Below are 27,403 nucleotides of genomic sequence, written 5' to 3' on the forward strand. Positions count from 1 at the left end.
TGATGGAACCTGGAAGAGAACGTACATCTATCCAATGTTCAACCACCATATTATACTGTCGCTAATTCAATGAAGCAGTTTGATATGACAGAAAAAAAATGTCCTACATTGAATCGTAAGACTGATATTTTTGTTATAGTTCTGCTCCTGGCCCAGTGATCATTAACAAATCATTTAACCTTTATAACTTTCAGTTTTCTAACTGTCAAGTAGGGATAATTACATTTGTGTTCTCTACATCACAGACATAAAAATAAAGTGGAAACTTCAAAGTAAAGTATATGAATTGCATAGGCAAACTAAATGAGGTGAAATGGAAGAGAGAAATTTGGGCAGAAAATAATCAGTTACAAAGAAAGGAGGCTGACATTTGGAGGTTAGGAGAAACCTTCTGAGGATAATGCAGGAGAAATTGAAAGTGTGGTAGTCATGTAACATTCAATTTATTTGAGATTTGGAGAGCAAAAGGCTTGAACTTTTTCTTAAGTTTAACATGAAAGACAGCATTTCAAAGAAGTGTGTATGTGGTAGGCTAAAAGGTTATTTTTTTAAACAAACAAGCCCATTCAAAATTGGGCAAAGGATATAAACAGACACTTTACAAAAGAAGACATATATGAGGCCAACAATCATATGAAAAAATGCTCATCGTCACTGGTCATCAGAGAGATGCAAATCAAAACCACATTGGGATACCATCTCACGCCAGTTAGAATGACGATCATTAAAAAATCTGGAGACAACAGATGCTGGAGAGGGTGTGGAGAAAAAGGAACACTTTTACACTGTTGGTGGGAGTGTAAATTAGTTCAACCATTGTGGAAGACAGTGTGGTGATTCCTCAAGGCCTTAGAAATAGAAATTCCATTTGACCCAGCAATCCCATTACTGGGTATATATCCAAAGGACTATAAATCGTTCTACTATAAGGACACATGCACACCAATGTTCAATGCAGCACTGTTTACAATAGGAAAGACGTGGAATCAACCCAAATGCCGATTGATGATAGACTGGATTGGGAAAATGTGGCACATATACACCATGGAATATTATGCAGCAATCAGAAATGATGAGTTCATGTCGTTTGTAGGGACATGGATGAATCTGGAGAACATCATTCTCAGCAAACTGACACAAGAACAGAAAATGAAACACCGCATATTCTCACTCATAGGCGGGTGATGAAAAATGAGAACACATGGACACAGGGGAGCACTAAACACTGGGGTCTATTGGGGGGAATAGGGGAGGGCCAGTGGGAGGGGGAGGTGGGGATAGATAGCCTGGGGAGAAATGCCAAATGTGGGTGAAGGGGAGAAAGCAAACAAAACACACTGCCATGTGTGCACCTATGCAACTGTATTGCATGTTCTGCACATGTACCCCAAAACCTAAAATGCAATAAAAAATAAAAATAAATAAAAATTAAAAAAAGTTTTTTTCCTCCACTTCAACAGAACGGGTTTAGAGCAGTTATTATATGGCTGAGTAGCATTTTAGTGGAAATAAATAAGAAAAATCCCTAAATACAGCATCAGTATTTGCAGTACAGATGTCTCAAGGAGCAGAAAATAAATATTAAGATCAAGTGGAATGGTCCCAGTGTGGGAGATCTCTCCATAGCAGTAAGGAAAAGGCCAGAAAATATGACAATCAAAATGAGAAAATGTATTTGAGTTAGTCAGATCTCCAACGTATCCAATTATCAGAAGCCACTTTAAGTTTGTGCAGTAAAAAGATAAAATTTATAATTGATATGTTGTAGGAGATTAGAATATAATATCTCAAAATATGCCACTTCAGCATAAGGATTATTATAAACCAAAGGAAAATAAGAAGTGAGCACATGAAAAGCTCTCTGCCCTCTCTTTATTTGGCTAAAAAGTAGGACATAAATTTACAAAAGCAAAGGTATACTTTCTTGCATCTCTACCCAGGAAGCAAAAAGGTTGACACACTGAAATCAACTTTAGACTCTCAATTAGAGACCAAAAAAGTCTACATTAATAAACTTTACCAATTTGCATTTATTTACCTTCTCAAATTTTCTTTGTTTAAATATTCAAAGTTCTTTTCCTTTGTCTTGTCACTGCTGTAAAAATTTACTGTTTTTTGTTGTTGTTGAAGATGTTATATAAGCTAAAATTCGAAACCACTTCTTTTAGAATTATTCATTTCTTTGGTATCTCCATGTATATGTGAAGTGTACAGCTAATAAATTTGCCTTTGTTTTTCTCTTGTTAATTTGTCTTTTGTTACAAGGGTTCATCTCCGTTAAGATGTATGAAGGATAAAGAGAAAATTGTTTTTTTTCTCACCTACATCACCATGATATCTCATGAAAGTCAAGGAAAAATCAAACACAAGCAAACAATCTTATAAAACAAATGCATTCAGCGTCACTTTGAGAAGAGGAAAAAGAATTAAACTTCTGTCAGACAAAAGAAAAAACCCAAAATAAGGAAAGAGAACTTTCACATGACTCTCCCATGGGTTAATATAATTAAAAAGGCATTTTCAGTTATGAATTAAACATTTAAATATCAAAGATAGAAATCAACAATGGTAAGATTAGAAATTAGATCTAAACAAATTCTGAAGAAGCTGAAGAAAAACATTACATCATCTCAGAAATTGTGACCAAAAACAATGTTGCCAAGTATTATACAACTTACTATACAAAACAGTGTGATAAAAACGTGGAAACAATAAAGCCGACACCATGAACATCTCTTTTAGATGAATTGAAACAGAGAAAAGGATAATCAAAGAAAACACCCTACCGAAGATGGCGCTGTGAGAACAACCCAGGATTGGAGCCCGCGTTGAATTCGCAAACGGTGACTCAGTGCTGCATTTCCAGACTGATCTTTGTTGCCCACAGAACGGGGAAACTCCCAAGTATAAAAAGACACGGGACGCCAGGCAGTAGGTCTGCCTGGCGAAGCCGGCAGCCGGGGCGGCGGCGGCCGGCCCTACCCAGCAATCCCCACAGGGCGCGCTTGTCCAGGTGCCTTGTTGAACCGGCAACCTGAGACTTGAGAGGGCTGGACTTGAGACTGAACGAGACTTGCACAGTAGCCCAGCCCAGGGGATTGCAGGGACAGATCGCTTGGGATACCCAGGGGGACGAACAAAACCGCGATTTCAAACTATCCCGGGCAGACGGTCCGAGATGCTCTGTGGGGAAGGGGCGTCCACCACTACGGAGGCAACCTGCCCCAACTGATATACACGCCCACTGCTGAGGCAGCCAGCCATTGCCGAGGCAACCCGCCCCAACTGAGATACACGCCCACTGCTGACGCAGCCAGCCGTTGCCGAGGCAACCCGTCCCTACTGAGATACACGCCCACTGCTGATGCAGCCGGCCGTTGCTGAGGCAACACGCTACAACGAAGAGACTCTGCCGCAGGGCATGGCAGAGACCACAGCAGAGCCGGCAGGAACAGCACGAATCACACAACAGCAGGGCGGAGCCTCGGCAGCCAAACAGTGGCTAGTCTGCCTTTGAGCTGGGCAGGACACCTGATCGGACATCCAAAAATAAAGCCCAAATCCCTCAACACAGAGCATTTGAGAAAAAAAAAAAGGGTTGTTTAATGAGCTGTGTTGCAGCAGCATCAAACATAGCAGCCTAACAGCCCTGAATGAACAACAGAGTGCACAGCTCAGCAATTAAACCCCTATAAAGTACAAACTGTCTCCTCAAGCAGCTCCCTGACCCCTCTATATCCAAAAGACTGTCATTAGGCAGGCATCATCCTGGGACAAAGAGAGCAGAAAAAGAAACTGGTAGCATCCCTCGCTGTGCCACGGCTACTAGAGGTGCACCCCAGACAAGCAGGGTCTGGAGCGGACCTCAACAGTCATACAATGAAGGGGCTAGACTGGTAGAAGGAAAACCAAGCAACAGAAATACTTCATCATCAACATTCTGGGTGTCCACTCAGAGACCCAAACGAAAAGTCAGAAACTACGCAGACGACCTGCGGACAAATCCACAAAGATGGGAAGAAACCAGCGCAAAAAGGAGGAAAACACCCGAAACCAGAACACCTCGCCTCCTAGAAAGTACCAAAACTCCTCACCAGCAAGGGAACAAAGCTGGACGGAGAATGACTGTGACGAAATGACGGAATTAGACTTCAGAAGATGGATAATGAGAAACTTTTGTGAGCTAAAAGATCATGTATTAAACCAATGCAAAGAAACTAAGAACCTTGAAAAAAGATTTGAAAAAAGATTCGAGGAAATGATAACAAGAATGGATACCTTAGAGAGGAATATGAATGAATTAAAGGAGCTGAAAAACACAATACGAGAACTTCGCGAAGCAAACGCAAGTTTCGATAGCCGAATTGACCAAGCAGAAGAAAGAATATCTGAAGTCGAAGACCAACTCAATGAAATAAAATGAGAAACCAAGATCAGAGAAAAAAGCGCAAAAAGGAATGAACAAAGTCTCCAAGAAATGTGGGAGTATGTGAAAAGACCTAACCTACGTTTGATAGGTGTACCAGAATGTGACGAAGAGAATGAATCCCAGCTGGAAAATACTCTTCAGGACATCATCCAAGAAAATTCCCCCCACCTAGCAAGACAAGCCAACACTCAATTGCAGGAAATACAGAGAACACCACAAAGATATTCCGCAAGAAGAGCAACCCCAAGGCACATAATCGTCAGATTCAACAGGGTTGAAATAAAGGAGAGAATACTAAGGGCAGCCAGAGAGAAAGGTCGGGTCACCCACAAAGGGAAGCCCATCAGACTCACAGCAGATCTCTCGGCAGAAACACTACAAGCCAGAAGAGAGTGGGGGCCAATATTCAACATTCTTAAAGAAAAGAACTTTCAACCCAGAATTTCATATCCAGCCAAACTGAGCTTCAGAAGTGAAGGAAGAATAAAATCCTTTGCGAACAAGCAAGTACTCAGAGATTTTGTCACCACCAGGCCTGCTTTACAAGAGCTCCTAAAAGAGGCACTACACATAGAAAGGATCAATCAGTACCAGCCATTCCAAAATCACACTGAATGCTAAAGAGCTTCATCATAATGAAGAATCTACAACAACTAACAGGCAAAACAGCCACTTAGAATCAAAATGGCAGTATCAAATTCACACATAACAATATTAACCCTAAATGTAAATGGACTAAATGCACCAATCAAAAGACACAGACTGGCAAATTGGATAAAAATCCAAAACCCATCAGTGTGCTGTATCCAGGAAACCCATCTCACATGCAAGGATACACAAAGGCTCAAAATAAAGGGATGGAGGAAGATTTACCAAGCTAATGGAAAGCAAAAAAAGGCAGGAGTTGCAATTCTCATCTCTGATAAAATAGACTTTAAAGCAACAAAGATCAAAAGAGACAAAGAAGGCCATTACATAATGGTAAAAGGATCGATACAACAAGAAGAGCTAACGATCCTAAACATATATGGACCCAACACAGGAGCACCCAGATACATAAGGCAAGTTCTTAATGACTTACAGAAGGACTTAGACTCCCACACAATAATTGTGGGAGACTTTAACACTCCACTTTCAATACTAGACAGATCAACCAGACAGAAAATCAACAAGGATACCCAGGGCTTCAACTCAGACCTGGAGCAAGCAAACCTGGTGGACATTTACAGAACTCTCCACCCCAAATCCACAGAATACACATTCTTCTCAGCACCACATCACACCTACTCTAAAATTGGCCACATAATTGGAAGTAAAGCACTGCTCAACAAATGCAAAACAACTGAAATCATAACAAACAGCCTCTCAGACCATAGTGCAATCAAGTTAGAACTCAGAATACAGAAACCAACCCAGAACCGCACAGCTTCATGGAAACTGAACAACTGGCTCTTGAATGTTGACTGGGTAAACAACGAAATGAAGGCAGAAATAAAGAAGTTCTTCGAAACCAATGAGAATGAAGACACAACGTGCCAGAACCTCTGGGACACATTTAAAGCAGTCTCTAGAGGAAAGTATATAGCAATAAGTGCCCATATGAGGAGAATGGAGAGATCCAAAATTGACACCCTATCGTCAAAATTGAAAGAGCTAGAGGAGCAAGATCAAAAAAACTCAAAACCCAGCAGAAGACAAGAAATTACTAAGATCAGAGCTGAGCTGAAGGAGATTGAGACACGAAAAACCCTTCAAAAAATCAATAAATCCAAGAGCTGGTTTTTTGAAAAGATCAACAAAATAGACCACTAGCCAGACTGATTAAAAATAAAAGAGAGAACAACCAAATAGATGCAATAAAAAATGATAAAGGGGAAATCACCACAGATTCCACAGAAATTCGAACCATCATCAGAGAATATTACAAACAACTCTATGCGCATAAACTAGTAAACCTGGAAGAAATGGATAAATTCCTGGACTCCTGTGTCCTCCCAAGCCTAAACCAGGAGGAAGCTGAAACTATGAATAGACCAATAAAAAGGTCTGAAGTTGAGGCAGCAATTAAGAGCCTACCTCACAAAAAAAGCCCAGGTCCAGATGGGTTCACAGCCGAATTCTACCAGACACACAAGGAGGAGCTGGTACCATTACTTCTAAAACTATTTCAAACAGTCCAAAAAGAGGGAATCCTTCCCAAATCATTTTATGAGACCAACATCATCCTGATACCAAAACCCGGTAGAGACCCAACGAGAAAAGAAAACTTCAGGCCAATATCCATGATGAACATAGATGCAAAAATCTTCAATAAAATATTGGCAAGCCGATTGCAACAGCAAATCAAAAAACTTATTCATCATGATCAAGTAGGATTCATCCCAGGGATGCAAGGCTGGTTCAACATACGCAAGTCTATCAACGTAATTCACTACATAAACAGAACCAAAAACAAAAACCACATGATTATCTCAATTGACGCAGAGAAGGCATTTGACAAAATTCAACAGCCCTTTATGCTAAAAACCCTCAATAAACTCGGTATCGATGGAACGTATCTCAAAGTAATAAAAGCTATTTATGACAAACCAACAGCCAATATCATACTGAATGGGCAAAAACTGGAAGCATTCCCTTTGAAATCTGGTACTAGACAAGGATGCCCTCTCTCACCACTCCTATTCAATATAGTACTGGAAGTTCTAGCCAGAGCAATCAGGCAAGAAAAAGAAAGGGTATTCAAATAGGAAAGGTGGAAGCCAAATTGTCTCTATTTGAAGACGACATGATAGTATACCTAGAAGACCCCATCGTCTCAGCCCAAAAACTCCTGAAACTGATAAACAACTTCAGCAAAGTCTCAGGATATAAAATCAATGTGCAAAAATCACAAGCATTCGTCTACACCAATAACAGACTTAAAGAAAGCCAAATCAAGAGCGAACTGCCATTCGCAATTGCTACAAAAAGAATAAAATACCTTGGAATACAACTCACAAGGAACGTAAGGGACCTCTTCAAGGAGAACTACAAACCACTGCTCAACAAAATCAGAGAGGACACAAACAGATGGAGAAACATTCCATGTTCATGGTTAGGAAGAATCAATATCGTGAAAATGGCTATACTGCCCAAAGTAATTTACAGAATCAATGCTATCCCCATCAAGCTACCATTGACTTTCTTCACAGAACTGGAAAAAACCACCATGAACTTCATATGGAACCAAAAGAGAGCCCGCATAGCCAAGTCAATTCTAAGCAAAAAGAACACAGCGAGGGGCATCACTACCGGATTTCAAACTATACTACAAGGCTACAGTAATCAAAACAGCATGGTACTGTTACCAAAACAGAGATATAGACCAATGGAACAAAACAGAGGCACCGGAGGCAACACAACATACATACAACTATACAATCTTTGATAAACCTGACAAAAACAAGCAATGGGGCAAGGATTCCATGTTTAACAAATGGTGTTGGGAAAACTGGCTAGCCATGTGCAGAAAGCAGAAACTGGACCGCTTCCTGACACCTTACACTAAAATCAACTCCAGATGGATTAAAGACTTAAACATAAGACCTGGCACCATAAAAACCCTAGAAGGAAATCTAGGCAAAACTATCCAGGACATAGGAGTAGGCAAGGACTTCATGAACAAAACACCAAGAGCATTGGCTACAAAAGCCAAAATAGACAAATGGGACCTAATGAAACTCCACAGCTTCTGCACGGCAAAAGAAACAGTCACTAGAGTGTATCGGCAACCAACAGAATGGGAAAAAATTTTCGCAGTCTACCCATCTGACAAAGGGCTGATATCCAGAATTTACAAACAACTCAAGCAGATTTACAGGAAAAAAACAAACAAGCCTATTCAAAAGTGGGCAAAGGATATGAACCGACACTTTACAAAAGAAGACATATATGAGGCCAACAATCATATGAAAAAATGCTCATCGTCACTGGTCATCAGAGAGATGCAAATCAAAACCACATTGAGATACCATCTCACGCCAGTTAGAATGGCGATCATTAAAAAATCTGGAGACAACAGATGCTGGAGAGGATGTGGAGAAAAAGGAACACTTTTACACTGTTGGTGGGAGTGTAAATTAGTTCAACCATTGTGGAAGACAGTGTGGCGATTCCTCAAGGCCTTAGAAATAGAAATTCCATTTGACCCAGCAATCCCATTACTGGGTATATATCCAAAAGACTATAAATCGTTCTACTATAAGGACACATGTACACGAATGTTCATTGCAGCACTGTTTACAATAGCAAAGACCTGGAATCAACCCAAATGCCCATTGATAATAGACTGGATTGGAAAAATGTGGCACATATACACCATGGAATATTATGCAGCAATCAGAAATGATGAGTTCGTGTCGTTTGTAGGGACATGGATGAATCTGGAAAACATCATCCTCAGCAAACTGACACAAGAACAGAAAATGAAACACCGCATATTCTCACTCATAGGTGGGTGATGAAAAATGAGAACACACGGACACAGAAAGGGGAGTACTAAACACTGGGGTCTATTGGGGGGAAAGGGGGAGGGCCAGTGGGAGGGGGAGGTGGGGAGGGATAGCCTGGGGAGAAATGCCAAATGTGGGTGAAGGGGAGAAGAAAAGCAAAGCACACTGCCATGTGTGTACCTATGCAACTGTCTTGCATGCTCTGCTCATGTACCCCAAAACCTATAATCCAATAAAAAATTAAAAAAAAAAACACCCTACCTTCTAAAATGACCAGAATACGTAGAGCAAAAATTCTAGATAATTTTTGTAAAAGAAAAGGCATCCCCCATATGCATATTAAAATGACACTTACGGTCTTTGTAAAACTGACTTAGAATAGTTCATACCTTAGACATATTGGCAAGCTTAGGAAGGGTTACAAATGAGTAGTAACATGAGGAAATACTATACAAATAACACCTTTTAAGGATTCAAGTAAAGGACACCTTTTATTCAATGAAGAGTTGGCTGGGAAAACTTAAAATAACTGTAAGTGCCTATGTATGAATCACTGGGTAAATGAAAATCCGGGAGTTCACAGTGATCATATAAAGACATCAGAAGTTAGGGAGAGAAGAATAAAAGGATGAAGAGAAGGAGGAGGAGGAGGGAAAGAAGGAGAACAAAAACAGAAACAAGATTTGCTATATTAGGGATTAGTATTATCTAAGCATTTAATATATAAATCAGTAATATGAGAAAAAATAAACATTCACTATTCCTTTTTTAGGAAGAATTGTATTACTTTCTTAGAAAATGAGAGAGGAAATTACATAGAAAAATACCAACTAATATATGGGGAAGGTATGACTGAATTAGAAAAATCACCATTTTGTACACCCTAATCAAATAATTGGTACAAGAATTTGGTACAAGAATCACAAACAGATGATATATCTATTAATTTTTGGGAACGGGAAAATTTTAAGGTGCAAGGCTTAAGCAGCAAAGTCTCCTTGCTAAGATCCACAGAAAAACTTACCTTTGAAATGAACACATTTTATAATCATTATCTTAAGTAAGCAATAAAAATTAGTATCACTAATAGTGGGACAACATGATACTATCTTATGAGCTCATCAACCTGAATTATTAAGTGATCTATGAAATAATCTTGCAAACAGTTTAATCTGCATCTAACCTTGCCTTTATGTCCATTCAATTTAGAGGAAATAAAGGAATAGTATGGAAGACACAAAGAGGAAATAATCAGACAAATAAAAAATATTCTGTGAAAAAAAAACTGTCCAAGTTTTTTGTAAAAACGTCATGAAAAAATAAAGTGAAGTGATTGCTTTAGAACAAAAGAAACTAAAGAACAAATAACAGCATATCAACTTGTTGATTCTCATCCTGATATGTATCTTGCCGGGCCAATAGGTAAGGCAATGATGTTTAGAGACAGTGCATACAGAAAGTCTTGGAAGGCTCAGAGCAGTGGTAATAGCCTTTTTGTCTTTGAAAATTTATTGTTTGCTTCCCTTGACTCAAATTTGAAGCATCCGGTCTCATGACCTTTATTTTTGTTTTATTCTACTTCACCTAGAAAATGCTGTATTTTTATATTGAATGGATTACTTGAATATGAATGACTTTCTAGTCTGTACTTTATATCAAACCTCTCACCTGAACATCATTAGATTCCAGTCTCTGTCAGTGACTAGTTAGGGATACTTTGTCCAATAATTTAAGTTGTGACTTAGCCTGATTACACATAATACAGAAATGAAAACACCAGGCTGACCTACCTCAAGAGTCTATTCTAATTAAGAAGGAAATATATAAAAAGTTCTAAAGCTGTGAAATAATGTGCTTATGATCATTTACTTAGGTATATGGATATATAAATTTCCTTTATTGAGGAGGACAGTGTTTCACAAAGGCACCTATAGGCACTCTACATCCATAGAGAGCTAATAAGAAAAATAAATACTCTTAAACTTTCTACTCTTGCTATTTTCTTGAGTTCCCTTGTGATTTATGGGTCTGATTTCAGTCAATATGTACATAACCAAAAAAGATTAAGTATCACCCAGTCCTCATTTTCCATAACGAATTTAATCAATTTTAAAATGTCTTTTCTCAACCCACTATTAAGGCGAAAAAGCTTCATTTACAAAAACAACTATATGGTTGAAATTTGTACCTATAGTAGAAATATATAACTAACAAATTTTTTAATAACTTGCTCCTTTCAAATAAATTTAGTTGTCATAAAAATTTAAAAGTACATTGAGCCAATTTTCCTAGGCATGTACAAAAAGATAGTAATATATCTACAAGTCTTCAGTGTAGGTTGGCATAGTTTAGAATAACTGATTCTGATAACAGATCAGAGAACATCTCTAACACATAGGCACACACATTACAGGCCAATCACAAGGAAATTTAAAACAGACCTGATTCTGATGGTATGTTTGTACTTGAATCAATGCAAAGGCAGTAAAAATAAGACAGAATTTAATAAGAGTGTTTAGAACACTGCAGCAAAAATACATATCAAACTGACAGTGTGGCGGCCTGTCTGGAGCAGCCACTACAGTGATGCCAGCTGCAAGCCAGGGATGGCCTGAGGCCTTGTGGCTGGACTGCGAGTTCTAGAATGAGAACTTATGGATCTTTTTCCATGTCCATCCATGACTTCCCATGGATTAATCAACATGTAATTTCTCCCTTCTGAGCCCTCAAAATCCCCAGCCAAATTCAGACATTTTTCAGGGCAACCTGCCTGCTAATAGGAGCTACCCACTTCAAATATTCTCTACAATCTTCCTGATAACTGTCTGCAGTTAGAAGCTACCCACTTTTGGTCTCCTCTATAAACACTTTGGTATGACCTGTGTACGGAAAGGAGCTAATCACTTTGGGTCCCCTCTACTCCCACTGGGACAACCTGCCTGTAGATAAGACCCATTTGGGGCCTCCTCTACACTCTTCAGGATGACCTGCTGGCAGATAAGAAGTACCCACTTTGGGTCTCCTTTACACTCTTTGGGAAGACTGGCCTGTAGATAGGAGCTACCTACTTTCAGCCTTTTCTCTGCTGAGAGCTGTTCTGTCACTCAATAAAGCTCTTCTCCACTTCACTTACCCTCCAGTTGCCCACATAACTTTATTCTTCCTAGATGCAGTACAAGAACACTGGATTCACTGAATGGTGGGAGCAAAAGAAACTGTAACACTTTCCTGGGTAGCTTTTGCATGCCCCTGGAGTGTAGGAGTGAAGAGTGATCTTTCTGGGAGCCCAGAACTTGGTATTCTCTAAGACAGAGCTGCTCTAACACTATAGTCTTCCTGCCCTCTGCAGGCACTGGGCAGCTTCCCCACATGATGGGAAGCAGTGGCAGGGCTGGGTAAGCCCAGGAGCTATGGGCCAGAGTAGGGTGGTGAGACTGAGAGAGCTGTAGTATAAATGGGCTGAAACATACCTCCCCCACTTGCCACACTGCAGGCAACAAGAAGGAGAAAAGAGCTGGGGCCCTTCTGGGACCCCAGATGTTGGGGCTCTCTGGACTGGGGCTGTGACATTCTGTAATATCCTTTTTGGGGATCTGTGGTTCCTGGGATCTGCAGGCTTAAGAGCACTACAGTGTTCTTGTCTAGACACAGTTGCCAAAGTGGAAGCTCTTTGCTGTACATCTGGTCCAGCCATGGCCTCACATGGAGCTGGCATATGTGCTGGCTCCTGGAGCTGTCTGCCTTGCCACAGCAGCCAGAGTGCTTGGTGCACAGTGGCTGGACCCTTTGCTTGCTCATTCACACACCTCTCACTGCTCCACTTTTGGCTCGCCTTTAGCAGGAGTGGGATCCAAGATGGTACTGAGTCAAGCACAGCCTGCTGGGCCAAGTGGGTGGAATGAGCCCAGCAGGCATGAGAGATAATCAGGTGGAAGGCACCACAAACCACAAAAGTTTTTGGCTAGTGAAGAAACACCTAAAGGGTCCTGTGACAGAACTAAACTCTGTTTATAAAAAATGCACACTTGAAAATCTGAGATAATATGGACTTTACTACTAAATCCCAGGTCAAGTACATCTAATTATGTTTCCCTTAAGATAACACGTCTAATTTCTCACATCATAAATCTGTACATAGAAGGTTGTTAAATACAAGAGTTTTTTTGGGGGGGTGGTTGTTTCTACAGTGATTATCAGATGCTTTATAAAATAGTATTTTTCTGACATTTGAGGAAAAATTTTAGTCCTATTTCCCAGTAAATCTAACTAGTAATTCTCATTCCTTGATTTATTAGCTGCTACCATAATTCTATTCTTCATTTCCACTGGCTCTAGGTGGGAGGCAATTCTTTCTGGAAGGTGTCACTGGCAAAAGAAGGATAGAATATCTGCCTATCTGATAAAAAATAATGTTTCCTTTACTATTTTAATGAAAATAGATTGGGTTGAGCCCTTTATCATACATTCTCACTAAAATATTTGTATGTTTTATATCTCAGTAACATTTTTACCTCCCACATTATTCTTTTCCATTTATTTCCTGTGACAACTTTTTGTGTAAATTAACCAGTGTTCACGGGTTTTCCCTGAAACAGTTCACTTGACTGAAGACGTTAAGATGATGAGTTTGCTTCATCATGTAGCACAATACAAATGTAAAGGTGAATATTAGACAACACTGTATTTAAAAATCATCTAGCTACCAATTGAAGGTTATCACCATTCACCTCTTTGCAAGATCTTAACACGGTTATTTTTCTAGAACTCCCCTGTTCAACATAATTCTCTTTCACTTTTCCAATAGAGGCCGCTTTATCTCCGTATACTCTACTCTTTTAGATGTAATCCTTCATCAATGTGTTTACAAAATAACATGCCCCTATACTTTTACAGAAACTCCAGGATCTTGTTCTAGGTCCTGTTTCTCACCAAAGAGAAAGGCAATCACTGTGACAAAAATTGCCAGGGAAGAAATCTTTATTTGGATGATACAGCTGAGACAATGGTGATGGAAGATCAATCTCAAATTCATCTCTTGAAGAGGCTAAAACTAGGAAAGGAATTTAACTATGTATTGGGAAGAAGGAATTAGGGAGAGGTAAGGAAAAGGAGTTGGCAACAGGAAGCAAGTGGTCAGTAAGGTCACCCTGACTAGTGAGGGGTCTGAGTCTCATTGTTCAGATATGGTTATCTGGTAAGTTTCATTTTCTTAGTATTATCTGGGAGCCCTGATGGTTGGTTTCCTAAGAAAGGAACTCAGATAAGACAAATGGAACTTTTTCAAGTTTTAAGACTGGCATGGTCAATTTTTATGTTTATTCAAAAGAAACTATAAACAGTTCTATGGGGCAATTGGGCCAGTTTTAATACTAGGTCTAAACATTTGGTAGCACAGAAGAACTGCCAAATATTTTGGAATATTAAGTACAGCTTTGATACTAAGTCCCCAAACACTTAAAAAGTAGCAGTGACTTTAATAAATTTTTGTATAATTATTCTCACTCTGCTATTATAAGACCTATGCCAATTTTGTAGAAGAAAACCACATCAGCATGGAAAATATGGTTTTACAATGATCCCTCTGATCTCATGTGTTTATTACTAGAGCACATATTCTCAGAATTTTATAAAGGGTTTGGTCCCATTGTTTTCACAACAAGATCAAGATATGAAGACAATCTGTTCCCTTTCCATCTATCACACTGAATATTCAAAAACCTACAAGATCCTTAAAACATTTAGAAGACAAAAGTTTGGTAATAATATCATTGATAGAGTCTGCAAAGGAACTCTGGTAAGTAAGAAGCCATTTCCTCTGTGGCTTAAAATTACATTATTTTTCTAGAGAGGTGAAGTTCTGAAAGGCAATTAAAGTCTTTAATTACAATTTCCCTGAACCTCAAGGTGGGAAAATGTATAAAAACTTCAGAGACCACTAAGAAGGCACTAATGAATGATAATGTATTCTCAGCAATCAGAAAGAGCCACCAACTCTAAAACAATATGCTACTACTTCTGTAGCTTTTGCAAACACATAGGAAAGGTTTTGTTAATTTGTAGATAAAGAATACTTGAAAAAACATTTTAAATATATTTGACAAGTTACATTTTGCTAGAGGCCTGACACAATAGAATATCAGCTATAATACACCTATTAAATATGTACATGTAAATCTAACCATAATCGTTATAAGTTCTGTCCCATTCATGGGGAAGGAATGAAGTTACTGTTTTTTGAACAAAATATAACATTTTATAAGTAAGGTAGAAGATAAGGTTGAAATCACCAACATGTATCTCACAGTGGTATGGCTCGTTTGTGGCCCCACCCAAATCTTATCTTGAATTTTAGCTCCCATAATCCTCACATGTAATGGGAGGGAACTTATGGGAAAAATTGAATCATGGGCATGGGTTTTTCCCATGCTATTCTCATGATAGTGAGTAAGTCTCATGATATCTGATGGTTTTATAAAGGGCAGTTTCCCTGTACACACTCTTCTGCCTGCTTCCATGTAAGATGTCTTCGCTCCTCGTTCACATTCTGCCATGATTGTGAGGCCTCCCCAGCCATAGAAAACTGTAAATCCATTAAGCTTGTTTATTAATTAGCCAATATTAGAGGTTTCTTCATAGCAGTATGAAAATGGACTAATACACATAGTATGGTTTTGTGAAACTTTGCCTCATATACATATATGCACATATATAAGTAAATATGTGTGTGTGTATATGTGCATTAGCTTGCTATGTCTTTGAGAAGCCGCATGAATGTGTTTTTTTCATAATGCAACCACATTTAAATTGGAAACATTTCCTCACTGGGGTAGTCCTGATTAAAAACAACCTTTTCTGTGAATCTAAAATAAAATAATTAGGAGATCCAAGATGGCCGACCACTAACAGCTCGGGATTGTAGCTCCCAGTGAAAGCTCAGAGAACAAGATGACGCCACACCTTTAGACGAATTTTCATCACTCACCGATCAGCTGATTACCAGTGGAGGAGCCCTACGGGTCGCCAGCGCGACTCTTGTGGCCACTGCAGCAGTTTTGCTGGCGCCTTGGCGCAGCAGCTCTTCATGCAGAGCAAACGGGACTGCTTCCCCTACTGACCAGAGTTTGGAGCTCCAGGAAGTCAGAGCCACTTGTTGAGGACTCAAGAGGGAAGCCAGACCAGAGACTCCCAGGCAGAAGAGCACCATCAGTCTTATTGCTGCTATTTAGGCCGCCACAGTGGGTTGCTCGGATCCCAGCACTGGGAATCAATAAATTGGACGTTGACTCAGAAACCTAATTAGAAAGGCAGTTCATCCACAATTAAGGGAAAAAAACAGCCCAAGAAGGCCGAGTACACTCAGAATAAGAACCCATCAGCAATGGAACAAGCCCTGATGGAAAAGGACTCATCCACAATGGAACAAGCCCTGATGAAAAAGGACTCATCAGTAACGGAACAAGCCCTGATAGAAAAGGACTGTGTTCCAGTATCTGAAGTAGGCTTTAAAAGGTGGATGATAAGAAACTTCTGGGAGTTAAAGGAACTTGTTCTAACCCAATGTAAAGAAACTAAGAATTTGGAAAAAAGGTTCGATGAAATGATGAAAAGAATAGACAATATAGAGAGAAATACAAATGAACTTATGGAGTTGAAAAATACAACACGAGAACTTAGTGAAATATGTACAAGCTTAAACAGCCGAATGGATCAAGCAGAAGAAAGGATATCAGAGGTCGAAGACCAACTTAATGAAATAAAATGACAAGACAAGAATAGAGAAAAAAGGATAAAAAGGAATGAGCAAAGTCTCCAAGAAATATGAGACTATGTGAAAATACCTAATATACGTTTGATTGGTGTACCTGAATGTGAGGGAGAGAATGAATTTAAGCTGGAAAATACTCTCCAGGACATTATCCAAAAAATTTTTCCTAATTTAGCAAAGCAGGACACTATTCAACACCAGGCAATACAGAGAAAACCACACAGATATTCCTCAAGAAGATCAACCCCAAGGCACATAATTATTAAATTCACCAAGATCGAAATGAAAGAGGAAATATTAAGGGCAGCCAGAGAGAAAGATCAAGTTACCCATAAAGGTAAACCTATTAGGCTTACAGCAGATCTCTCAATGGAAACCCTACAAGCTAGAAGAGAGTGGGGGCCAATATTCAATATACTTAAAGAACAGAACTTTCAGCCCAGAATTTCATATTCTGCCCATTTAAGCTTTACAACTGAAGGAAAAATAAAATCTTTTAGGAACAAGCAAGTACTCAGAGATTTTATTACCACCAGGCCTGCTTTACAAGAACTTCTAAAAGAAGCATTATACACAGAAAGGAACAACCAGTATGACCCTTTCTAAAAATACATCAAAAAGTAAAGAGCATTAACATAAAGATGAATTTACATCAACAAAAGGACAAAATAGCCAGTTAATATCAAATGGCAGCAACCCTAAATTTAAATCGACCAAATCTCCCAATCAAAAGATACAGACAAAATCTAACAGTATATCCAAAGATATACATAGACTCAAAATAAAGGGTTGAAAAAAAAAAACTTACCAACCAAATGGAGAGCAAAAATAAATAAATAAAAAGCAGGAGTTGCAATTTTCACATTTGAAAAAATAGATTTCAAAGCTACAAGGATACAAGGGTAAAAGGATTAATGTAATAATAAGAGATCTCAACACCCAGATACATAAGGCCCATAATGAGATTTAGATTCAACGAGACAGAAAATTGATAATGATATCCGGGACTGGAACTAAGATCCAGAACAAATAAACTCAATAGAGCTCTCTATTTTAAACACACAAAATATACATTATTCACAAAATCTAATGGTATACCTAAAGATATACAAAGACTCAAAACAAGGGGTTGGAAAAAAACTCACCAACCAAATGGAGAGCAAAAATAAATAAATAAAAAGCAGGAGTTGCGATTCTCACACTTAATAAAATAGATTTCAAGGATACAAGGGTAAAAGGATTAATGTAACAATAAGAGATCTTAACACCTAGATACATAAGACCCATAATGAGATTTAGATTCAACGAGACAAAAAATTGATAACGATATCCAGGACTTGAACTCAGAGCCAGAACAAATAAACACAATAGAGCTCTCCATTTTAAACACATAAAATATGCATTAACCACTTTAAACACACAAAATATTGATCGGCCATTATTGAAACCCATTTTAGGAATGAAGTAATATTCTTTTTTCCCCTCTTTTTCTCTTTTTCCCTCTTCTTTTTCTCTTTTTTCCTCTAAAAAAATATTGTTTTCTTAATGTTCATTTCATTTGCCTACACTACCCATAACTTTGCTCATTTCTGGCATCAAGCAAACTCCCAATGTCCAGATGACACACATCTCCATTTATTAAGAACTTTGTCCTTTTCCACTGCAAAAAAAGAAAAGAGAGAGAGAGAAAGAATTCTGAGAACTTGTTACAGCCAAAATGAACCTAAGGAACCATTATGCTTAAATGTAAAGTGGTAACCTGATTGAGATCCTGAAACAGAAAACAGATACTAAGTAAAAACTAGGGAAATCTGAGCAAATTTTGGATTTTAGTTAGTAAAAGTGTATTGCTACTGCAAATTTGCAATAGATAAAGTTAAATGATAAGGAAGACTTTGTTCATGGCTATTGCAATAGAGAAGAGAGACCAGAATGCAGACTAGATCTGAACTCAGCTCTGATGGAAAGAAGGGCTGGAGAACTGTTAAAAGCTCCAGTGGACTTGAGTGTGGGGGAATCACAGACCAGGTGTGTTTACTAATTGGTTTTCCCAAAGGAAAATAAACTTCCTTGAATTTTCATGACAGAAAGTAGGTTTAGAAATTGCAGCAAGCCTTCTAAGGAAGTTAGGCTCCTACCCTCCCACAGAAACTGGGAAATAGGGCCTTCTTCCTTGACTATTACATTTCAAAGACATGGCCCCCCAGGTCATGAAAAAGATGGGCTGGTTTGTAGAACTGATAAGAAGCTTTTAAAAAATTTACACATATACACCATGGAATATTATTCAGCCATCAAAAACTATGAGTTTGTGTCCTTTATAGGGTCATGGATGAACCTGGAGAACATCATTCTCAGCAAACTGACACAAGAACAGAAAATGAAATGACGCATGTTCTCACTAATAGGCGGGTGTTTAACAATGACAACACATGGGCACAGGGAGGGGAGCACTACACACTGGGGTCTGTTGGGGGGAATAGGGAAGGGACAGTGTCGGGTGGGGAGTTGGGGAGAGATAGCATGGGGAGAAATGCCAGATATAGGTGAAGGGGAGGAAGACAGCAAATCACATTGCCATGTGTGTACCTATGCAAATATCTTGCATGTTCTTCATGTGTACCCCAATCCTAAAATGCAATAAAAAAATTTACATCTCAGAGGGGCAGAGAAAGAATTTACAATTACAGGGTTTCTAAAGTAAATGCTCTAAGAAGATGAGAGTGACCTTCATGGTTAGGCTATTTAGTGATGTGAACTGTTAGGTAAAGGCCTAACATAAAAGCTTCACTACTGTAACATACTTTCAAGAAAGTTGCTTGGAAGACAAATCAGATCTCAGTTTACATCCTGGCTTCACCACTTAAAACTGTTGGTTTAAGCAAGTTATTGGTTATTTTTTTAAATAAAAACTAATTCTACATTGTACATGTGTTTCTTTCTTTCTTTCTTTCTTTCTTTCTTTCTTTCTTTCTTTCTTTCTCTTTCTTTCTTTCTTTCTCTCTCTTTTTCTTCCTTCCCTGTTTCTTCCCTCCCTCCCTCCTTCCTTCTTTCCTTCCTCCCTTCCTCCCTCCCTCCTTCCTTCCTTCTTTTCTTCCTTCCTTCCTCCCTCCCTCCCTTCCCTTCCCTTTCCTTACCTTCCCCTCCCTCCCTTCCTCCCTCCCTCCCTCCCTCCCTTCCTTCCTTCTTTCCTTCCTTCCTTCCTTCCTTGCTTCCCTCTTTCCTCCCCTCCCCTCCCCTCCCATTCACTCCCCTTCCCTCTCCATTTCACCAAGTCTGGGTTCAAGCAATTCTTTTGCCTCATTCTCTTGAATAGCTGGGATTACAGGTACCCACCACCACACCCAGATAATTTTTGTATTTTTAGTAGAGACAGTTTTTCACCATGTTGGCCAGGCTGGTATCGAAATCCTGAACTCAAGTGATCCACTGGCCTCAGCCTCCAAAAGTGCTGTGGTTTCAGGATGGGCCACTGCTTCTGGCCATTGTGCCTAATTTCTATAAACTACCTGTTTGTTTTTCTCTCTAACAGGACCGTGACCAAAATCTGAATGAGAGGCAAACCACCATCACCACTCTCACAGTGGATGTTCTGGATGGAGATGTTTCTTCCTTGTGTCCTTGTGACAAACACTCGTGATTGCCGTCCACTTACTTACCAAGCTGCCATACCTGAGTTGAGAACTCCGGTAAATATATTATTTTCTTTCTCTCTTCATTTGCATGTTTTAAAACTCCATGGGATCATGTTCAAGTATTTTGTGGACACATTAATTTACACTAGCAAAACTCATTATATGCATGTTGAAAAATATGTATGTCCAAAACTATTTTTGGGGAGTTTTAATAAATTTTTAACACAATGAGTGATTATATAATTTACAAAGTAGAAAGTATGTCATGAAGCAGCAATTCAACATGGTTATTTTATATAAATCACCAAGGAGTCCATTGATCAACACATTCTGAAAAACTCCAAGTAATCACTGCAGCATTTTCTTAAATTCACATTTAAACATGCAGTCTTAAGTTAGAGGATTCTCACGACAATAGGATACTTTTTTTAGCCAGTAGAGCTCTGAAATATTATTGGAGATTATGTTTGGCTGTTTGAAGGTAGGAGCTAACAAATACTGAATGCAGATACTTATCTCTTCAAGTACAGATACAGAAAGGTGAAGCATGAATACATATTTTCTATCCTTAATCCTGTATTTTTGACAAATGCTAATGAAGCTATAAATTTCTTTCAGTTTGGAATTTACACCTTGGGCCTCCCTAGATGATTGATGTGCATACCTAAGAATGAAGATTTTAAGGCAAATGTTCTGCTGAGGCAAAAATATCAATTTCTCCCCTAAGCAGTATATATGTGTGTTTGTATATATACACATATGGTTTTAAAAAATTCAGTGGTCTAGGATTTAACCATTTAGCTAATATTTGTGCTGTTTTCCTGGAAAGCAGTCAGCTCTCTGGGTTCCAAAAATGGCTAAAAGTGCTAGAAATTTTTGGAAGCTATTTGGCATTTTTCTCTAAAAACATGAGAACTGCAGTTCTTCTTTTTAAAATTTATTTATTATACTTAAGTTCTGGGGTACATGTGCCAACCTGCAGGGTTGTTACATAGGTATACATGTGCCATGGTGGTGGTTTGCTGCATCCATCGTCCCATCACCTACATTAGGTATCCCTCCTAATGCTATCCCTCCCAAATCCCCCTACCTCCTGCTCTTCCTCCCCTAGCCCCTCACCCCCTAGGCCCAGCATATGGTGTTTCCTTCCCTGTGTTCGTGTGTTCTCATTGTTCAACACACTCCCCCCCCATTATGAGTGACAACGTGCAGTGTACAGTTTTCTGTTCTTGTGTCAGTTTGCTGAGAGTGATGATTTCTAGTTTCATCCATGTCCCTGTAAAGGACATGAACTCATCCTTTTTATGGCTGCATAGTACTCCATGTTACATATGTGCCACATTTTCTTTATCTAGTCTATCATTGATGGGCATTTGGGTTGGTTCCAAGTCTTTGCTGCTGTGAACAGTGCCACAGTAAGCATATGTGTGCCTGTGTCCTTATAGAAGAATGATTTATATAACTTTGGGTATATAGCCAGTAATGGGATTGTTGGGTCAAATGGTATTTCTAGTTCTAGGTCCTTGAGTAATCACCCCATTGTCTTCTGCAATGGTTGAATTAATTTACACTTCCACCAACAGTGTAAAAGCACTCCTTTTTCTCCACCTCCTCTCCAGCATCTGTTGTCTCCCAATTTTTTAATGAATGGCATTCTAACTGGCCTGAGATGGTATCTCAGCATGGTTTTGATTTGCATTTCTTTAATGACCAGTGATAATGAGCTTTTCTTCATACATTTATTGGCTGCATAAATCTCTTATTTTGAAAAGTGTCTGTTCACATCCATTTTTTTCATGCAAGTTAACACCAGTGGTCATCTCCGCTAATAAACACAAACATGATTCTCAACTATTTTAGATCTATGAGATCTAAAAAAACCTAAAATGCAATAAAAAATAATTTAAACAAAACCAATAGATGTATTAATATTATAACATTGGATAAGCACTCCTTGGCTTTACATTGAGAAGGCATTTTTATTATATTCCTCAAAATCTCAAGTAGAGAAAGGACCCTCAGAACTGCAGTTCTCTTTTGTTAATTTCAGTTTTTTTATGCTGTTTCCTTGCCATCTTTGTGGATTTATCTACCTTTGGTCTTTGAATTTTGTGACTTTTGGGTGGGGTTTCTGAGTGGACATCCTTTCAGTTGTTGTTGAAGCTATTTCTTTCTGTTTGTTAGTTTTTCTTCTAACAGGCCCCTCTGCTGCAGGTCTGCTTGGAGTTTGCTGAAGGTTCACTCCAGACCCTGCTTGCCTGGGAATCACCCGTGGGGGCTTCCGAACAGCCAAGATTACTGCCTGTTCTTCCTCTGGTAGCTTCGTCCCCAAATGGTACCCGTCACATGTTAGCCAGGGCTCTTCTGTATGATGTGTCTCCTGGTTAGAATGCACAGGGAGTCTGGGAGCCACTTGAGGAGGCAGCCTGACCCTCAATGGAGAACTGCAGTTCTGAGGGTCCTTTCTCTATTTGATATTTTGAGTAATAAAATAGGAATACCTTCTAAATGTAAAGCTGAAGAGTGCTTATCCAATGTTATAATATGAATACATCTGTTGGTTTTTCTCATAGTGGATCTAAAATAGCTGAGAATCATGTTTGTGTCTCCTAGCAGAGATGATCACTGGTGTAATTAACTTTAATGAATTAAAAAGCTGGAGATAAAAATAAATAAATCTTATGTGCATTGAATAAAAGAATATATTTTCAGCCAAATGAAGTATTTTGCAGACAAAAAGGTTGATCAGAACTTGTCTGGAGAAAATAGACATGGATTACCTAAGGTTGTATGCCATTGTTACTTTGTTGAATCCCAACAAGAAAACCCACAAATTATTAAAGATGGTGAATGCAAAAATTTTCTTTGAAAGGACTGGTAAAATTAATGATGACAGGTGTAATTTTTATAAGGCTGCACACCTATTGCCATCTGCCCCTTGGCAAAGCTGACAAAAGCAATGGAAAAAAGACTCCTTATTCTATAAATGGTGCTGGAAGAACTACCTAGCCATATGAATATTGAAGCTGGACCCTTTCCTTACACCATAAACAAAATAAACTCAAGATGGATTAAAGACTTAAATGTAAACCCCGAAGCTAGAAAAGCCCTGGGGACCACCTAGACAATACCATTTAGGACAAAGGCGCAGGCAAAAATTTCATGACAAAGACACCAAAAGCAATCACGACAAAAGCAAACATTGACAAATGGGATCTAATTAAACTTGAGAGCTTCTGCACAGCTAAATAAACTATCAAAGGAGTCAACAGACCAGCTACAGAATGGGAGAAAATACTTGCAACCTATGCATCTGACAGAGGTCCAATATCTAGCATCCACAAGGAACTTAAATTTACAAGAATTTTTTTAAAAGCATTAAAAAGTGTACAAAAAACATGAACAGTTTTCAAAAGAATACATACATACAGCCAATAAATAAGAAAAACAGTTTAATATTGCTAATCATCAGAGAAATGCAAATCAAAACTGCAATGTGAGACCATTGCACAATCAGTCAAAATGACTATTATTAAAAAGTTAAAAAATAAGAGATGCTAGTTTCCTTCCCAAACTAACAGTGGAACAGAAAAACAAATTCCACATGTCTTCATGGATAAGTGGGAGCTAAATGATGAGAACTCATAAACAGAAGGAAGGGAACAACAGACACTGGAGTCTATTTGAGAGTGGAGAGTGGGAAGAGACAGAGGAGCAGAAAAGATGACTATTGGGTACTGGGTTTAATAACTGGGGGATGAAATAATCTGTACAATAAGCCCCTATGACACGAGTTCACCTGTGTCACAAACCTGCAGATGTACTCTTGAATCTAAAATATAACTTTTTAAAATGTTTTATTTATCTTTTAAAATATCTGCAAGAGGGTGGGTGTGCTCTATAACTAATTACTTTTTGCAAATGAAATTTAAATGTGTAAGTTTTAAGTATATTAGGTGGTATTAAAATCTTTTAAAATTTCTACAGGAGGGCAGGTTTTCTCTATGACTAATTTTTTGCATATGAAATTCAAACGTGTAAGGTTCAAGTATATTTGGCTGGTATTAAAATGTGCATTTTGTTTTATTCAGAAATTTTTTTTGGAAATACAATAGTGTAAAAGCAGCATGCTGAAATACATATTTAATACTTGATAATATTTTTCAATCATCCCCATACAAATTAGGCACTCTGGAGTGTGTGTGTGTGTGTGTGTGTGTGCATGTGTGTGTGCGCACATGTGTGCATGCATGTTTACTTCCAATTAAAATCCTTTTGAATATAAAAAAGGAAAAAATATAATTTTTTAGTATTAACTAATGTTTCTGAGTTAATATATTTAGCTAGTTTGCCAGTGGGACCTGAAGAGAAGGTATATATTAAAACCACAATAATCCAATTCAGTGAGTCATTCTGATGACTATTTAATAGTAGTTAGTTCATTGAGGAAAGTAAAAGAATATAGAGGCTGCTGCTTGAAAAGCAGAGTGTACAGACTTAATTTTATAAAGGATCATTGAGCTTCCTTTTCTCTCCAGATTACATACTGAACATCTTTCTCCTTCCTGTGCAGTTTAGTGCTAGAGACCAGACTATACTTTGAATTTGGGGCTACAACATAAATGTTCATAAAGTCTAGAGGTTGTATAGAATGTTCTGTTTGATGAACTGTGCTAAGCTCTGCACAAATATTAACTGATTGAATACATTGAATATACATAAAAACTCTTGGGAGACAGTTTAGGTATGTAGATGTATGGACATTGATAGGATTTAGGAAGAGTCAATAAAATTAAGATACATTTGAGGCCTAGATCTACACACAAAAATTGATAGCAGGTTTTTTTCTGGCTCTTGCAGCCTGGGTTAAGTTGGAGATTCTTTCTGTAAATAGACATAGTTGAAAAGTATTTATATCCCAAAGTATTTTCCAAGAGTATGGGCAAATTTTTGGTCAGAATTCCTTGCCCTTTCCCTTGCTGTACCATAATATTAATATTTTGAGTATCAGTACTCAAAGAAGAACTAGTCCAAGGAGAAAACTTACCTAGTCTTCCGATGACAACTCAATTCAGTATTAAATTTTGCTTATCCTAACATAAGGAGAATGATGAATTAATGGTAAAGAAATTAATCCTAGAAATTTTTTATGCTCTGGATCCTTTGTAAAGAAATATTTAAGCTAAGAGCATGAGGGATCCTTGGCATGATGATTTCTTGATGGTAAAAAAGGAGGTCCTTAAGTGAAGATCAATAAATAGTTTTGTAAACAAGTACTTTTGTATTTTATTTTAAAAACATGCTTTTTAAATTAAATGTTATGGAAGAAATTCTAGAATGACTAATCTTGATCGTTTTATCATTTTTAACAGATTGAGTCATTTCTTAACATACTTTGAAACAATAAGAATTTTAGTTTTACACATTTAAGTAACTATGGCAAATATTTATTTGTTATTGTCATGTATAAAAACATAGATATATTTATTTGTAAACATAGATACTTGAGATTATCAGTAACTGTATAAAAAGCCAGCAGAACTTAGTGGGTTCAAATAAAAATAATTTAATTTGCTCATGAAGTTGCAAATTTTGCAGGAGTTGAGAAAACATCTTATCTTTGCTCCATGCAGCATCAGCTGTGGAACTTTAACTGAGGGCTGGGTACCACTTTCATGATAGTTAACATAGATGGCTACCAAGTTGATTTTGGCTATTGACTGGTACTCATCCAAAGCTGTGGGCTGAGACTTTATTTTCACTCCACTTAAGCTTCTTATATGCTGAGAATAATGGTCTGCAGCTTCATCCACGTCCCTTCAAAGAACATAAACTCATCTTTTTTATGTCTGCATAGTATTCCATGGTGTATATGTGCCACTTTTTTTTATCCATTCTATCATTAATGGGCATTTGGATTTGTTCCAAGTCTTCGCTATTGTGAATAGTGCTGCAATAAACATACATGTGCATGTGTCTTTTTAATAAAATGGTTTATAATCCTTTGGATATATACCCAGTAATGTGATTGCTGGGTCAAATGGTATTATGGTATTTCCAGTTCTAGATCCTTGAGGAATTGCCACACTGTCTTCCACAATGTTTGAACTAATTTATACTCCCACCAACAGCATAAAAGCATTCCTATTTCTTCACATCTTCTCCTGTTGTCTCCTGATTATTTAATGATTGTCATTCTAACTGGTGTGAGGTGGTATCTCAATGTGGTTTTGATTTGCATTTCTCTAATGACCAGTGATGATAGCTTTCTTTCATATGTTTGTTGGCTGAATAAATGTCTTCTTTTGAAAAGTGTCTGTTCATGTTTTTTGTCCACTTTTTGATGGGGTTGCTTGTTTTTTTCTTGTAAAATTGTTTAAGTTCTTTGTAGATTCTGGATATTAGCCCTTTGTCTGATGGGTAGATTCCAAAAATTTTTTCGCCTTCTGTTGGTTGCTGGTTTACTCTATTGATAGTGTTTTTTTTTTTTAATTTTTTATTGGATTATAGGTTTTGGGGTACATGAGCAGAGCATGCAAGACAGTTGCGTAGGAACACACATGGCAGTGTGCTTTGCTTTTCTTCTCCCCTTCACCCACATTTGGCATTTCTCCCCAGGCTATCCCTCCCCACCTCCCCCTCCCACTGGCCCTCCCTTTTCCCCCCGAATAGACCCCAGTGTTTAGTACTCCCCTTTCTGTGTCCATGTGTTCTCATTTTTCATCACCCGCCTATGAGTGAGAATATGCGGTGTTTCATTTTCTGTTCTTGTGTCAGTTTGCTGAGGATGATGTTCTCCAGATTCATCCATGTCCCTACAAACGACACGAACTCATCATTTCTGATTGCTGCATAATATTCCATGGTGTATATGTGCCACATTTTTCCAATCCAGTCTATTATCAATGGGCATTTGGGTTGATTCCAGGTCTTTGCTATTGTAAACAGTGCTGCAATGAACATTCGTGTACATGTGTCCTTATAGTGTTTTTTTGTTGTGCAGAAGCTCTTAAGTTTAATTAGATCCAACTTATCTATTTTGACTTTTGTTGCCATTGCTTTTGGTGTTCAGTCATGAAGTCCT

General features: G+C 38.2%; 1 long non-coding RNA gene across 1 annotated transcript in view; it reads left to right on the forward strand.

Moving 5' to 3' along the window:
* LOC144578484 (uncharacterized) overlaps positions 1-26,996 on the forward strand; it is an 87,262-nt gene extending 60,266 nt beyond the window's left edge. The window contains exon 2 of the long non-coding RNA XR_013524339.1: positions 20,217-26,996. This is a non-coding gene — a long non-coding RNA (uncharacterized LOC144578484). The remainder of the gene's footprint in view (positions 1-20,216) is intronic.
* The last annotated feature ends 407 nt before the right edge of the window (positions 26,997-27,403 follow it).

Source organism: Callithrix jacchus, chromosome 12 (assembly GCF_049354715.1).
Source record: "Callithrix jacchus isolate 240 chromosome 12, calJac240_pri, whole genome shotgun sequence".
In the NCBI taxonomy this organism is placed as follows: Eukaryota; Metazoa; Chordata; class Mammalia; order Primates; family Cebidae; genus Callithrix; species Callithrix jacchus.